At 36.1% G+C, this 15598-nt stretch overlaps 1 protein-coding gene across 9 annotated transcripts in view; it reads right to left on the minus strand.

The window, feature by feature from the left end:
- The window catches only part of RAPGEF6 (Rap guanine nucleotide exchange factor 6), a 209443-nt gene that overhangs the window by 170476 nt on the left and 23369 nt on the right, over nt 1-15598 (minus strand). Inside the window, exon 1 of one of the 9 annotated variants that reach the window (XM_079144099.1) lies at nt 14138-15527. The exons of the other annotated variants lie outside the window; for them this stretch is intronic. The gene's annotated coding sequence lies outside the window, so the exon portion shown is untranslated. Of the gene's footprint in view, nt 1-14137; nt 15528-15598 lie in introns of those variants that run through there. 9 annotated transcript variants of the gene reach the window in all.

A 15598-nucleotide genomic window follows, 5' to 3' on the forward strand; every position in this document is an offset into this window, starting at 1 on the left:
GGTGTACTGATAGGTATAGAACTAATGTAGAAAAACAGGGTTAGTTTTGAAATTGAACATTTTTATTCATATATAAGAATACAAATATGAAAATATATGTAAAAATAAACATGAATATATCTAAATGGATATAAATTTGTATGTAGTTATTTTTCTTTTGAGATGGATGTCTACAATTTGTTATCGTGTATGATTATGTAACTGAATATATATGAAAATGCATGAGCAGGAATTTGGTTGCCATTAGGGTGTATTTCATATATGTACGAATGTGTATAATCATCTAGGAATGCCTATGTGAAAATAAATATGGATATTCAAATTAAAAAAATAAAGGGTCTGAAAATATAAAAGATAAAAGAAAGTTATAGGTATAGAAATATATTGGAAGGTAAAAGAAATCTTTCTTGATGAGAAAGTATTTTGCCTGTTAAAGTAATATTCTTGGGCTTAAGTCCAAGAAGAGGGCAAAACTAAGGATGTAAAGTTGTGAATGTTCAATTAAGTTGTAGAAGGTTTGTGGAAGGTAAATCTCAAAATGTTTATGTTTGTGATTAAATTGGCTACAATTAGCATAAAGTTATTTGAACTTTAATGTACTGATATGAAGCAAAGTCTGAAACACTGATGTGCTCTTATTTATTGAGGTAATTTTCTTGTATTTGTTAGGTTTTATTACTTGGGGAAACTAGGAATTAGAGTTTATATCTGTTTTAAAGTCTTAAATGATTACTTTGTAACTGGTTAAACAAGCAACTGTTACTTAGGTTATAATAATATTGTTGACACCCAAAATATATGTAACTAAATATATATATGTATCTGAGAACTATATGTCTAAGCCTTGTCTGTTATGTAAAAGTTTATAAAATTAAAGTTTATGTAAGTGTACTGATAAGACAACCAGTAAGTGCTCTCTTTTATACATTGTATCTGACATAGAAGGACCACACTGTCATTTGAAGACCTTTTATCTGTTTGCTTTGACTAAGTCAACTTCTGATGGTTAATACTCTTTCCTAAATGTATAAGAGATTTAAGGCTATTCTTTGATTTTTGTTAACTCATGCAGACCTGTGATTATTGTTATTGTACATTCTGGATTCTAAATTGTAATTTGAAAAGTTAAAAAAAAATCAAAATTCCTAAAGTTTAAAATCCCAAAAGATGAAAATTATGAGATATAAATGTAGAACATAATTTTTAAAAATCTTTAAGACATTTGTTAATATTTTCAAAAGGGAATTCGAGATGAGAAATGTATGATAATATGACTGAATACATACTTCATGGCCTACTTTACCCAATAAGTAGGCAATGACATATAGATTTATTGTTTTTCTTTTAGTACTTGGATTGAACTCAAGATACTTATCACTGAACTACACCCAAACCTTTTTTTTTTTTTTTTTTTTTTTTTTTTTTTGAGACAGATTTTACTAAGTTGCCCAGGTTGGAAATGAACTTGAAATCCTCCTGCCTAAGTCTCCCCAGAACTGGAAACAGAGGCATGCACCACGTTGACATGCATGGTTTTGCAAGCATAAACACTCAGGTATACTAACCACAGCTGCAAATGTGGGTGTAATAATTATGAGCAGATGAGCCATATTCATAAAGAAACAGATCAAACAGCAAACTGTATGTATAATCATGTATCAGTATGGTTGGGAATTATATGCACCCAGCTTTATAACTACATTCATCTGAAACACAATGACAGACAACCTAAGTCTTCTGATATGTACAACTGAAAAACTGATGCTCACCACTACATATGCAGTTACTCAGAACCAATATCTCAAGACATTTTCTTTCACAAATGCAGATACACAAAGAGAGTATCTCTTCACTTACAAAAAGTTTTAACATTTTTACATACATGCACAATGCTTACAAAAGTCAATGTTGTGGAGACAAATTTGCCAAAAATGGAAAAAAAGATTAGAATTCTGATTAGATACTCAATCTTTACACAATTTAGACCTTCAGCATTGAGAATGTTGCCAAAAAAAATTGCAAAAAATATTGCTGACAATTTAAAATGGAAAAAACTAAAGGGAAAACTTGACATGTGAAAGTGTATTACTATCATACTTCCAAGCCTTGCATCACAAGGGAATAGCTGCTTATGGGGGAGGGGGGGCATGGCTTTTCTCACAATCATTTTCTATATGGTATTACTCATTTTGAGATTCTTTTATGATCTGATACATAGCATTTTCAATATGAGCATTTCCTATTACATTTTCCCATCTTCCACACCATGCTTCTATACTGCTTTAGGTGAGCAGATATCCATTCCACATGTACTCATATAAAGACTACAAATTTGGCAGAAAAAAATACTGGTGATCATATAGTAACACTGGTGTCTATCTTCTTATCCTACCCTGAAAATATGTTTGAGCTCATCAGTATCTTTGCTGGTTTCTTCAAGCAAACCTAGCTTTAATTCATTAAGAGCTCCTGGAATTTCATCAGCCTTCCAGTCCCCTTCCAGGATGCCAGTGGGGACATTTTTTTTCCCTCACTGTCTTATCAATGCAGCCCACACCCTAATCTGAATTTTCCAGCAAGTAAGTAAGTAAGTAAAGTAAGTTAAGTAAAGTAAGTTAAGTAAGTAAGTTAAGTAAGGAAGGAAGGAAGGAAGGAAGGAAGGAAGGAAAAAAAAAAACTTTACAGGTAACAGCTTGAAAATAACTTTTAGAAGCCTTGATTGCAACCAGTTTCAAATCTGTTACTATAGTTTGGAATTTCAATTGAAATTTATTTTTCTTCTGTGAAGTCCACCAAACATTCAAATAAGTATGTATAAAGTGTTTCATTTTTTCCAGTCATTAATAAAAAAGCAAATAAATTCAACTTTCAGATGCAATAGGAACATAAATTATAAATATTTAATAAAGAAAAAAAGTAGGGACAGTTTTGAAAGTGCCAATCAATAACCAAAGTGAAGTATGTGCTAGTTTTTCTGTTAGACTTAGAAGTAAATATGAAGTCTATCTTTTTCAACAAATTCCTAATCAAGAATAGTCACCATTAAATAATTTTTCTAACACTCTATGTATCAGCAAGTATCATTAGTTCAGGTGATCACTGAGCTGCTTAAATTCTTTTCATTCTCTGATGAAGCTTTCTGGAAGGCAAGCATGAAGTATGTGTGAAAGAACCTATGCACACCTGACGTGTACTTTCAACTCCTCAAATTCAGCTTTTGACCTTTTTATTTTATTTTTGGTGGTGCTGGGAAGCAAACTTAAAGCCTTGTGCATGCTAGGCAAATGCTCTACCAATGAGCTACACCCCAACCCTCTACTCTTTTTTTAATAATCTTTTTTCCCCAGTGGAAACTGGGGTGGGGTGGGGATGAAGCTCAGTGGTAGAGTGCTTGCCTAGTATGCACAAGGTCCTGGTTCAATCCCCAGCACCAAAAACAAAAACAAAAAAAAACCTGTTTCCAATGAAAAATGGGGTCTCAGGTTTTCAGGACCTTAATCGTTCAAGATTATGAGATTCAGGATTTTGATCTTTAGGATTTATTTTGTTTTAGTTGTAGGTGGACACAATACCTTTATTTATTTTTATGTGGTGCTGAGGATGGAACCCAGTGTTTCACATGTGCTAGGCAAGCCCTTGACCACTGAGCCACAACTCCAGTCCTGATCTTTAGGATTTTAATCTTTCAGGATTTCAATATTTGAGATTATGACATGTGGGATTGTCTCTCGTGGGATTATGATGAGTACATGTGACCACTGGACCACTTAGTCTATCATATTCTACACCATCCAGAAGCAGCTGGTCCCAAAGAATGCTGAAATACTCTTGTAAAGACACAGGTGAACTTTTAGCTTTAGGATAATAATACAAAGAACGGGACTGATGATTTTTAAGATGTGAAATATACTTCAAATCAGAAACCTCAATCTGGTGCTGTACACAGCAGCAAGAATACATGGGTCCAGCAACCAATCAGTAGAAGCAAGGATCACCCTCTTATCATTACTCACAACAAGCCATTAAAGGATCTGATGCTTCCTATCCCTGCAAATGTGGACTCTGCAGGTTTGGAATTTCCAATTTCAAAAGGATGTGTACTCTTGTCAGGGTATAGTGCAACAGTCTCACTGAACTACAAGTTACAGTTGCCACCAGAGTACTTTTAAACTCCAGGGCCCAAGAGCCAGCAGGCAGGTAAGGGTTTTCTTTGTTTTGTTTTGGTCCTTTAATACTAACAAGGAGGACTATGTGTGGAGACCAGATGACCCACTTGTTTATTCCTTACCTCACTGTATATGTAATGGGCACATATCCTGAAAAGGATATGATTACCAAGGGTTCAAACATTCCAGGAAAGGTTTGAGTTATACCATTAGAAAAGTCACTGAGACCTGCCTAAGTGATTATCTGAGACTAAGGAGAAAACAAAATACATAGTGGGAGAGAAGGTTTGCAACTCTGAGATCAACCATAACAATAAGGGCTATGGTTCTTTCCAGTGCCATCTATCTTCTAAGGCACTTCTCAGGAAAAAGATTCATGACTATAAAAATGGTTTCCTGAGCCTTGAACCTGTGTAAAGAAGTGTAGCTGTATGGTACAAAGTATAAACTCAACTGGTATTGAAAATGTGCTTCTCAGATCCCCAATTACAGGGCATGTAACTGACCAAATGCCTCTGTTAACTGTGCTGTGTAATTCATCACATTTACATGGGAGCCAGCCTTCCCTGAAATACTCCCAAACAGTGACTGAGCCTGCAGAGACTACTAGGGCAATCAAGTTCTGGGAGACTTGGAACTATTCCAATGGGTTCAAGGATTTCCCATCTACCTTGCTAAACATTTACAGAATTGTATTGCAGTCTAAGGCTCTTCCAAACAACATTCTTTTCTCCTTTCCTTCAAGAGGGTCACACCAGCATCCTGATCTGACTGATCTCCCAGCTCTCTTTCTCCATTTTTGCTCAGGTATTTTCTTCATACAGGGGAATACAGGCATCCCCCTAATATATAGGCATTCCCCTATTAGATCTCTTGCATGTATAATGCTGGGTTGACATCTGTTTTTTACAGGACCAGACTAACAAATGTTTTGGAGTATTCTACACATTTAACTCAAATTCAACAATCTTGCTAATAAATTCACTTACTTTCATAATTTGTACATTCTTCCGGATTCTCTACATAAAAACAACATCACCTGTCAGTAATTACAGTATTATTTCTTCCTTCCCAATTTATTTACTGATTTGCCTAATCACATGAACAAAGAATTCTAAAACAATAGCCAAGGTAAGTATGGCCATATACATTGTCCCTTCCAAATCCATTGGTTCTACTTCCATGAATTCAACTCATCTTGGGTTGAAAGTATTTTTAAAAAAATGCATTTATACATGTAGAGGCTTTTTTTGATCTTATTATTTTAAAAATGATACAGCACAACTACAATTTACACAGCATTTACATTTTATTTGGACTATTTTAAGTAATCTAGGGATACTTTATACTATATGGGAGAATGTGCAGAGGGGATAAGCAAATACTACAGTTTTATATAAGGGACTTGAACATCCACAAAGTTTGGTTTCACCGTGGTCCTGGAATCAATCCCCTAAGAATAACACAGGACGACCAAACTACCAACAAAGCTAGCCCTACCCTTTGAGTTAGGAGTCATTATAACCCAGGCAAACATACACAAAGTGCCTATCCTATGGTAAAATGCTTGTGATTTTTGATACCAAGACAATTTTTGCTTTAGTATCAAACAAGTCCTAAAAACTCTAAAACACAAGGGTTACAATATGGCAAACAGAATTAGAACTCCTATAAACTGACATAACAGGTAAAGGTAGGCTAAGTGTTAAAAAGCACCAGAATTTTCTGAAATTCTCAGCTAAATTTATGTCATATAATCTTATCTGTTCTCAAGTCAGAGGGATGTCTTTGATTCATCTTTAACCATGCCACAATACTGGGTGCAGTGGTGCATGTCTGTAATCCTGGTTACTTTGGAGGCTGAGGCAGGAGGACCTCACATTCAAGGACAGCCTGGGCAATTTAGAAATATCCTATCACAAAATAAAAATCCAAAAACCAAAAACCAAACAAACAAAAAAACTGGGAATGTAGCTCAGAGGTAGAACATTCCTGGGTTCAATCCCCAGTACTACAAAAACAAACAAACAAACAAAAACAAAAAACCATGACATGAATATCTGACAAAATGGGAATTAAATTATTAAAGATTAAAGTCTCAATGTCATTCACAATTTTGAGGTACATACATGTTTTTTAGTTCTCAGCCTGGAGAGACTCAGAAAGTTTATCACTTTAGATCCTTCTTCAAATATCTAAAAGTTTGCCTGATTATTCTTATTACCTGTAATCTTCTTATTATGGAGGGACAATTTGGCCAAAAGAACTTGCTGTTCTCTAGAACATCTATTATGGTGTCTGCACTGATGTGGATTGAAATATTAGCATTATTCTTATTAAAGAGTTGACAAACTATCTATAAAGGAGAGCCAGTAAAGATTATAGATTTTATGGGTTAAATGGTTTCTGTCACAGCTACATAACTCTGTCTTTGAGCATGAAAACAGCTAAACAATAGGTAAATGAACTGGTAATATTGAATTCCTATAAAACTTTATTTACAAAAAATAGCCAGCAGGCTAATTTAGGCCCTAGATATTATTTTAAAACTCCTGAAGCATATGTTCAAAAGTATCTAACCAGTGGGCTGGGGTCATGGATTGCCTACCATGTGTAATGCACTGTGTTCAATCCTCAACACCATGTAGAAAAAAAATGAATAAGTAAATAAAAGTTATTATGTTCAACTACAACTAAAAGTATATTTTTAAAAAAATCTAACCAGTTAAACCAAGTCATAACTCCTTTTTGGAGAATATGCCACCTTCAAAGTTTTGGTAGTTTTGTCTCCCACCATGGAAGCTGAAAACACCAGCCTCCCCCTGCACAATCTCTCATACAAACAAGTCTCAGATTACTCAAGAGCTACCAGACACATCAATACCAGACTTTGAATCAGAAGCTAGTAACAGTAAGAATCAAGAACTGCACAGAATCCAAACTGGTAGCTAGTTGTAGCAGCAGGGTCTGCCAACAAACGCAGTAGATAGTACAGCTGGTCAGTAGTGCAAGCTATGGTACTCAATATTCAGTGCAGCAGTAGTATCTTTCTCAAATCTGTAAAAAGAAAGAATGGATCATGGTTACCTAGCTCCAAGCCTATTTCTCCAGTACTCCAAGTGATTCTGTAGTTACCCCCAATTTTTTTTTGGGGGGGGGGTACTGGGGACTGAACCCAGGGGGTCTTAACCACTAAGTCACAACCCCAGCCCTTTTTAAAAATTTTTTATTTAGAGACAAGGTCTAGCTGAGTTGCTTAGGGCCTCACTAAGTTGCCGAGGCTGGCTCTGAACTTGTGATCCTACTGCCTCAGTCTCCAAAGCCACTGGGATTTTTTTAGGCATGCACCACCACACCCAGCCCAAATCTTTTTAACAAGTTCATTTTCTTTAAAATTGGCCAGAATTGAGTTCTGTCACATATTAAGTAACAACTTATGAGACCCTGAACCAGCACCAACAGCATTACTTGAAACCCTGGCAAAAATGCAAATTCTCAGGCCCTACCCCCTGAATCTCTGAGATGGGTCCAGTGGTCTTCAGTTTAGGAAGCCCTATAGGTAGTTTTGATACACACTGAAAAGCAAAAACAAACAAACAAACAAAAAACCAAAACAAAAAAATAAAAACAAAGAATCCCACTGATTTATAGGTATGTTCAGAATCACTGGTTTATAGGTATGTTCTGTGTCACTTTGGATTATATGTCTGGTAAGCTAATAATGGGGAACAAAAATAATTACTAGGATGTCTAGTCAATCACAGTCCTTCCAGTATACCAGAGATTTGAGGGTCACAAAATACTAAGCCTTTACAAAAAAAGACAGAAAAGAACCTCCCAGAACAAAGGATGGCTGTAATGACAAGCTGATTAATTTTTTCTCACATATAATGGTAATTTGTTTACAGAAGACACCAAGGATCCTGCTGTGTAATGCTAGGCTTGGAAAGGGGATTTTAGGGGCTTTTGTACCAATAACCTGTAAAACAGGCTTGAGGTACTATACTATTAGGTTCATGGTATGTCTATTACAGAAAAAGATCAGTAAAATCTATTGCAGAAAGGCTCCTCACTCCCAACAACAAAAGAACTCTGACAGAAGCAGACTAAAATCTTACGGATATTTCTTCAGAGCCATAAATGTAAACATTAGATTCAAGGGGTCAATAATCATTTACCTAGAGAGCACTTGAAAGATACTACATGGAGCCTGAAAAAGGGAAGTCATAAGGAAAACAGAAAAATAGCCAACCAGGATATAGTGACACCCCAGATCAGTAACATCTGTTTCGGTAAGTGTAACAATAAAACACTGAAGAATTTATGCAGGGATATTAGAAGAACAAGTATCAGCTCAAGATTAGATATAAAATAATGAGTTCCACCTAGGGAGAAAAAGGAAGGTGAGGAAGTAGTGATGACTCATGCACTGCCTAACAACATTCAACCAAGAGACCACATGAACAGTAGTTGCCCTGTAAGATTAATGTTCTACTGCCTAGTCGCCTCATCATCATAGTAATGTCACAGTGTAATACATTACTCATGTGTCTGTGATGACTCTGGAGTAAACAAACCTGCACTGCCAGTTGTATAAAAGTATCACACATACAATTACATATGGTACAAAAACACTTGATAATGATAATACATGACTGTTACTGGTGTATGTTCTTAGTATATTGTGCTTTTTATTGTTATTATAAAATGTACTCCTTCTACTTATATTTTAAAAATTCACTGTAAAACAATACACCATGTTACACTGGCAATCAGCCTCACATTTTGTTTACCACATCTCTTGACTGCATCAAAAGGCTACATCAAGTGGTTGAGCTCTACCATCTAGGTTTGTGTAAATACCCTGTATGATGTTCGCACAACAAATTACCTAATGAGGCATTTCTCAGAACATGTGCCTGTTGTTAACCAATGCATGACTGACTATACTTCCTGACAGATAAGTTATACCCTCTGCCAGTGTTTTGTGACTGAAGGCAGGTAGACTGAAGTGGTGGGACCACTGCCCTCCTACAACAAAGCAGCTCTCTTTTTACAACCTTCAAACATCTGTAAGTATGGCATTCATTGTAGACATAATCTATGGGCTTTTAATTACACTGCTGAATGGAAAATTAGATTCATGTTTGCAGCATGTATATATAAGCAGTTAGTGATTCCTTTAAACATATTTCTATTATTAGATTGGGATTTTTATCCTGTTCCTTACTTTACACTGTCATGCCAGGTTGTGTCTTAAAGTCTAACTCTACCGAATTACTTATTTATGGTATAAATAATTCATCACATATAACTTTCAATTTTAAAAAATTATCCAAAACCTTCATTAACCATAATAATTTACTCAGTCTCTTCTGCACCGAGAAAATAAGTCCAACCCAGAGATCCTTCAGGATAAGTTTCAAGATCAGTACAGATTCAATTTCATTATATATATACAGTCTGTAGCTATGGATCTATAATGAAAAATTATACTGAAGAATCTTCTCCAAATCATGTGAGAACAATGTGATTAAAAACTTGGACTATGGGAAAAAAGAAGAAGAAAAAAAAAGCCTTGTGACAGATTTAATCAAAGAAAAGATCTCTACAATGAAAACTCTAAGATGCGCTAACAAAAGAAACTAAAGAGGACAAAAAGAAAAGACATCTTGTGCTTATAGATTAGAAAAATCAATATTGTTAAAATTCCTATACTATCCAAAGTGATTTCCAGATTTGATGCAATCTCTATCAAAATACCAATGACATTCTTCACTGCACTAGAAAACATAATCAAAATTCAGTTATGAATTTTATAAAATGTAAGAAAACAAAACCCCCAAAACAAACCCATACAAAACAAAACCAAAATAGCTAAAGAAATCTTGAGCAAAATGAACAAAAGCTTGAGCCAGGTTCAGTGATGCACCTGGGTAATACCAGTTACTCAGGAGGTTGAGGAAGGAGGATTGCCAAGTTTGAAGGCAGCCTCAAAAGCTGAGACAGTGAGACCCTGTCTCAAAATGGAAAATAAAAAAGATTAGTGATGTAGCTCAGTGGTAGAGCACCCTTTAAAACAGCAAAACAAATAAAACCAAAGCAGGAGGCATTATACTACCTGACTTCAAAATATACTACAAAGCTGTAGTAATTAACTCATTAAGTTCCAGGTTTTAAATTCTGTGAATATTTCAATGGAACTGTTATAGATGCATTAAAATAGGTTGGAAATCATAATCTCGAGCTTATATATTCTTTATATATATTCATATGTACAGGAAATGTAAATACACATTTTCAAGTGCTTTAATCATGTACCTAATATCTTTCTCCAAAGAATAAAGTGTTAAAATAATATTTATTTCAAAGGTTATCGTAAGTGGTTTTTTTTGGTTGCTCAATTTATGTTTCAAAGGTATGAAACATCGGAGATGATGGAACTTAAGTTAAAACAGCACGGTGAAAGGCAGAGCAAGATGACATCTGAGTAAAATCCTCCTGTGATCACCTTCTCACAAATACACCAAGTCAAAAAGCTTTTCACACACCAAAATATCTTCACAAGAGCTAAGGAAATCAGGTGAGAGATCACACTGCCTGCTTTTAGTACACCAAAATGAAAAAAGGAATTAAAGAAGGTACGAATAAGAGTTGCCTACATCACTTCACATCACTCCCTCTCCAACACCAAGCAATCCAGGCATAAGACTTGAAATCCAGTACCAGGACTGCCACACTGAAACCCAACACTGGGTAAAGCACCACGACCCCCACACCAGACCAATACCCACAGACTGAATTACTAGAACTGTACTGGGCCAGGCAACTGATTACTTCTATTGCCCCTACCAATCTTGGGCAGCAGAATGTACATAAGAGTACGCATTGGATAGTAAGTTATGAAAACAAGCATAGGACTCTATCTTGGAGCTAACAATGAGACCAAGCACCTAGTAGAAACTAGCAGTCCTCATGCAGGTCAGAGTTCATAGACAGAGCCCCTAGACTTGCCCCAGCATTGGGTGAAGACTTGTGTACAGGTGGGACAGACCCGAGTTTCAGTCTGCATCATTTCCAGCCTTGAACTGAGCACATCTGCTCTCCTTCTAAGACAGTGCAGGCTCCTGGGGCTGTGAGACTCAGATGTGACCCAACTTAGTGTTGGATTTGGTGGCTAACAGACTGTCTCCACCACCCATCCCCCAACCACAGGCAGCAGAGCTATCATCAGATTAGTGCTTACAGACTGGACTCTAGAACTGCCGTGGCACTATCCAGAGATCTGCTTTGGTTTAAGTCAATTTTGCATTGCTGTGACCAAAAGACCTTACAAGAACAACTTAGATGAGGAAGTTAATTTTGGCTCAGAATTTCAGTCCATGGTAAGCTGACTCCAAAGCTCTGGGCCTCAGGTGAAATGGCATCATAGTGGAAGGGCATAGTGGAGGAAAGCAGTTCAGGACTTGGTAGCCAAGAAGCAGAGAGAGTTCCACGCACCAGAGGCAAAATATAAAGCACAAAAGCATTCCCCAATGACTACTTCCTCTAGCCACACCTGCCTACAGTTATCACCCAGTAAATTTGTGGATTATCAGTGGATTAAGTAACCAATTAGGTCACAACATTCATAATCTAATCATTTTCTGAATATCCTTGCAAGGTCTCACACATGAGCTTTTGGGGGGACACCTTATATGTAAACTGTAACAGTGGCCCAGTGGGATGGACTCAGTTTTCAGACTGCATCACTGTCAGCTGTGGCACAAGTCTCAGTGCACCTGAGATTATGCAGGTCCCTGCAGCTTTGAGACTCAAGCATGACCCAGCTTAGTGTCAGTCTAGATGGTCAATGAACTCCCTTCACAAACACTACCCGAACCTCAGGCAACACAGAGTGGTGCAGACTCCATTTGCTGAGGGCAGAATAGGATAGTAAGCACAAGACTTGGCTCTGAAACTTAGTGCTAAGCAGGTGACACCTAACCTTGAGCAGATACTAATGGCCCATCCTCAGATCACCTGTGACAGAGCCTCTAAAATAGCTCCAACGCCAACATGGTCTCAGTCTAGCAGATTTCTTTTCTAGCTAGCTTACCTGTAATTAGCTGCAATGGTCTAGGGCTACAACTCCAACTTGGTCTATAGCAGTGTAGCTGTTGGTTCTACCTCAGTGTATTATGCTGACCTTGGCAGGCTGTGGGCTTAGGGTATTATACATCTTGGTGGCACTGATGGTGAGAGGTGTGACAGAGGAGCCTGAGGCTGGTCTGTCAACAGTGACTCTGCCAGACCCAGGCAGAATCCCACATTCTCTGACCGAAGAGTTCAGGAAAAGGCTTGTAACTATGGATCAGGCAACATGTACGTTTACTCTAGACCCCAGGAGAGACTTGTAGGTATAAACTCTCTAAGTACTCTTCTGTTTCTTTCTGAGTAACACACCAACAGTATACATGAGAAAAACCTGGGACTGAATTGCCCTCTAGTACTGATATGATGACAAAACACCAGTAGCAGACTCCTGGCAAATCTGGAACTGAGTGCCATCGGTGCTGAAACATTAGTGACAACAAGCTTAGAGAAAACAAACAGCAAGTTTAGAATTTCTGGGAAGACAGGCACAAAGTCAGATAGGAAGCCTGGAATAAATACCTAATCCTTCAATGCTCAGATCATGCTGCATGCCAATAAGCATCAAGAGCTTTCATGAAATTCTTTACCTAGTAGTTCAAATAATGTGCCAGACATTGACCAGATAATTATCAGTATGGAGGAACTCCTAAGAGAATTTATAAAATAGTTATTTTAACGAAATTCAATGAACCTCAAAACCCAAACAACAACAACAAAAAAACCCCAGATGTTTCAATACTCTTAACAGAGAAACTTAACAAAGAGATGGACACAATTAAAAAAAAAAATCTAACAGAAATCCTTGAGTGAAAAATAAATTCAGTGAAATTAAAGACAGAATATAAGGTACTAATAGGATAGATCAAACAGATGAAAGAATTGGTAAGCTTAAAGACATGTTATATGAAAATACAGCTGGAAGAGAAAAAAAAAGAATGAAGTGGAATGAAGAGAGCTTATGGGACAATATTAAAAGAGCAAGGATTCAGGTTACTGAGGCTCAAGAATGACTTAAGAATGCTAAAGGGGTAGAAAGCTTATTCGAAGAATAACAGAAAACTTCCCCAAATTTCCAAGTTCTGGAAGGTCAAAGGTCACCAGTCAGATTTAACTCAACTAAATCTACCCAAGACATAATCAAGATCTGAAAAGTGAAAGGTTGAGACACAACATGTAGGGTGCCCTAATTTGCCCTAAAGCAGAAATCTTATAGGCTAGATAGTGGCATGAAATTTTCACACCACTGAAGGAAAAGTAACGTCAATTAAGAATACTATATCTAATAAAGCTATCTTAGAAATGAGGAAGACCTAAAAACATCCTAGACAAACAAGACCTGGGAATATCTCCCCACTAGACCTATCTTTGAAGAAATGATAAAGGAAGTGCCTCAAACTGAAAAGACATTAATAAGAAGAAAATATGACATAATACAAAACTCACTGTTAGGAGTAATTACATTAATTCAGAATACTCTAATATTAATGGTACATAAACCATTTGAAATGTCTTTCTCATGAAGACTAAATAACAATCTTTGCTTTTTCTTTTTGATTTCTGTTTTTATCTTTATAATCAGGTTAAGATGCTATCATTTTGAAATAGTCTATTATAATCAAAGGACATTTTTTGAAAACCTCATGGTAAACACAAAGTAAAATCTACAATGAACAAGAAAAAACAATAAAGAAGGAATTTGAAAAAAAAATTACCAGAGTAAATCACTTAACCACCAAGGAAGATTTTAACACAGGGAGAAAGGAAAAAAATAAAAATAAAAGGAAATATAATGAAACAAGAAAACAAGTTACAGGATGGCTATAGTAAGACCTTACCTTAACCTTTCAACATTTGTCTTGAATAAATAATATTTGCAGACTTTAACACACCACTTTCGGCTGTGAACAGATCATTCAGACAGAAAATGAACAAAGAAACAGCAGAGTTAAATTCCACCCGAGACCAAATGAACCTAAGATACACCTACAGTACATTTGATCCAAGAACTACCAAATACACATTTTTTTCATCAGCACAGGGATTCTCCAGATTATATGCTAGGTCACAAAACAAATCTCAACAAATCTAATAAAACTGGAAAAAAAGTAACGAGAAAAACTGAAAACTATACAAATACACAGAAATCAAACAAAAAACTTTCGAACAAACAGTGGATCAAGGAAGGAATGAAGAAGGAAATTTTTTTTACATGAAAATTCATAGCAGATTTATCCATAACAAAAACCATCTAACCATCTATTGCTGCATAACATTCCCTCCAAAACTCAGTGGCTTTAAACAGCACATATTATTGTTTTACAATTTCTGTGGGTTTCTGGGGAGATGACCTCATAGTTCATGTGGGACAGACACTGAGAAGCAGTCGAACAATTAGTGGGTGATTCTAACTTAGGGTCTCTATGGAGGCTACAGTCAAGATGTCAGTCAATCACCCTCCATACATGATTTAGGTGGGACTAAAGGCTCATCTTACATATGTTCCAGTCACATGTTGCTTCTTTTCTTTTCTTTTCTTTTTTAATTTGTTCTAATTAGTTATACATGACAGTAGAATGCATTTTGACACACTGTACACAAATGGAGCACAACTTCGAGAAGGAAAATTTTTAAAAATTCTTGGAACAAATGAAAAGGGAGACCCAACAAACCAAAACCTGTAGGGTATATAGCAAAAGTAGTACTAAGAGAAAAGTTTATAGCAATCAATGCCCATATCAAAAAAGCATAAAGATCTCAAATAAACAATCTGGCAATACAGGCTAATGAATATGAAAAATAAGAAACCAAACTCCAAATTAGAAGAAAAGATATAGTAAAGATTAGAGCAGAAAAAAATTAAGATTAAAAAAATCAACAAAATCAAAGAGGTGGTTCTTTAAAAAGATAAAATAGATAAACCCTTAGCTAAACTGAGAGAAGACTCAAAGATGAAACAACTAATACCAAAGATATACAAAGGATTATTAGTAAGAACTATATACCAACACATATGACAACCTAGGAGAAATAGACAAATTCCTAGACACACAAATCTTTTTAAAAACTTGTTCTAATTAGTTATACATGACAGTAGAATACATTTTGACACATCATACATAAATAGAATATGACTTCTTCTGGTTGTAAATGATGTAGAGTCATACAGGTCTTGTAATCAATACATGCACATAGGGTAATAATGTCTGATTCATTCCATTATCCTTTCTATCCCCATATTCCCTCCCTACCCTTCACTCCCCTCTGCCTAAAACAAAGTACCTCTATTCGTCCCTAGC

Source organism: Sciurus vulgaris (assembly GCF_902686455.1).
Source record: "Sciurus vulgaris genome assembly, chromosome: 6".
NCBI lineage: Eukaryota > Metazoa > Chordata > Mammalia > Rodentia > Sciuridae > Sciurus > Sciurus vulgaris.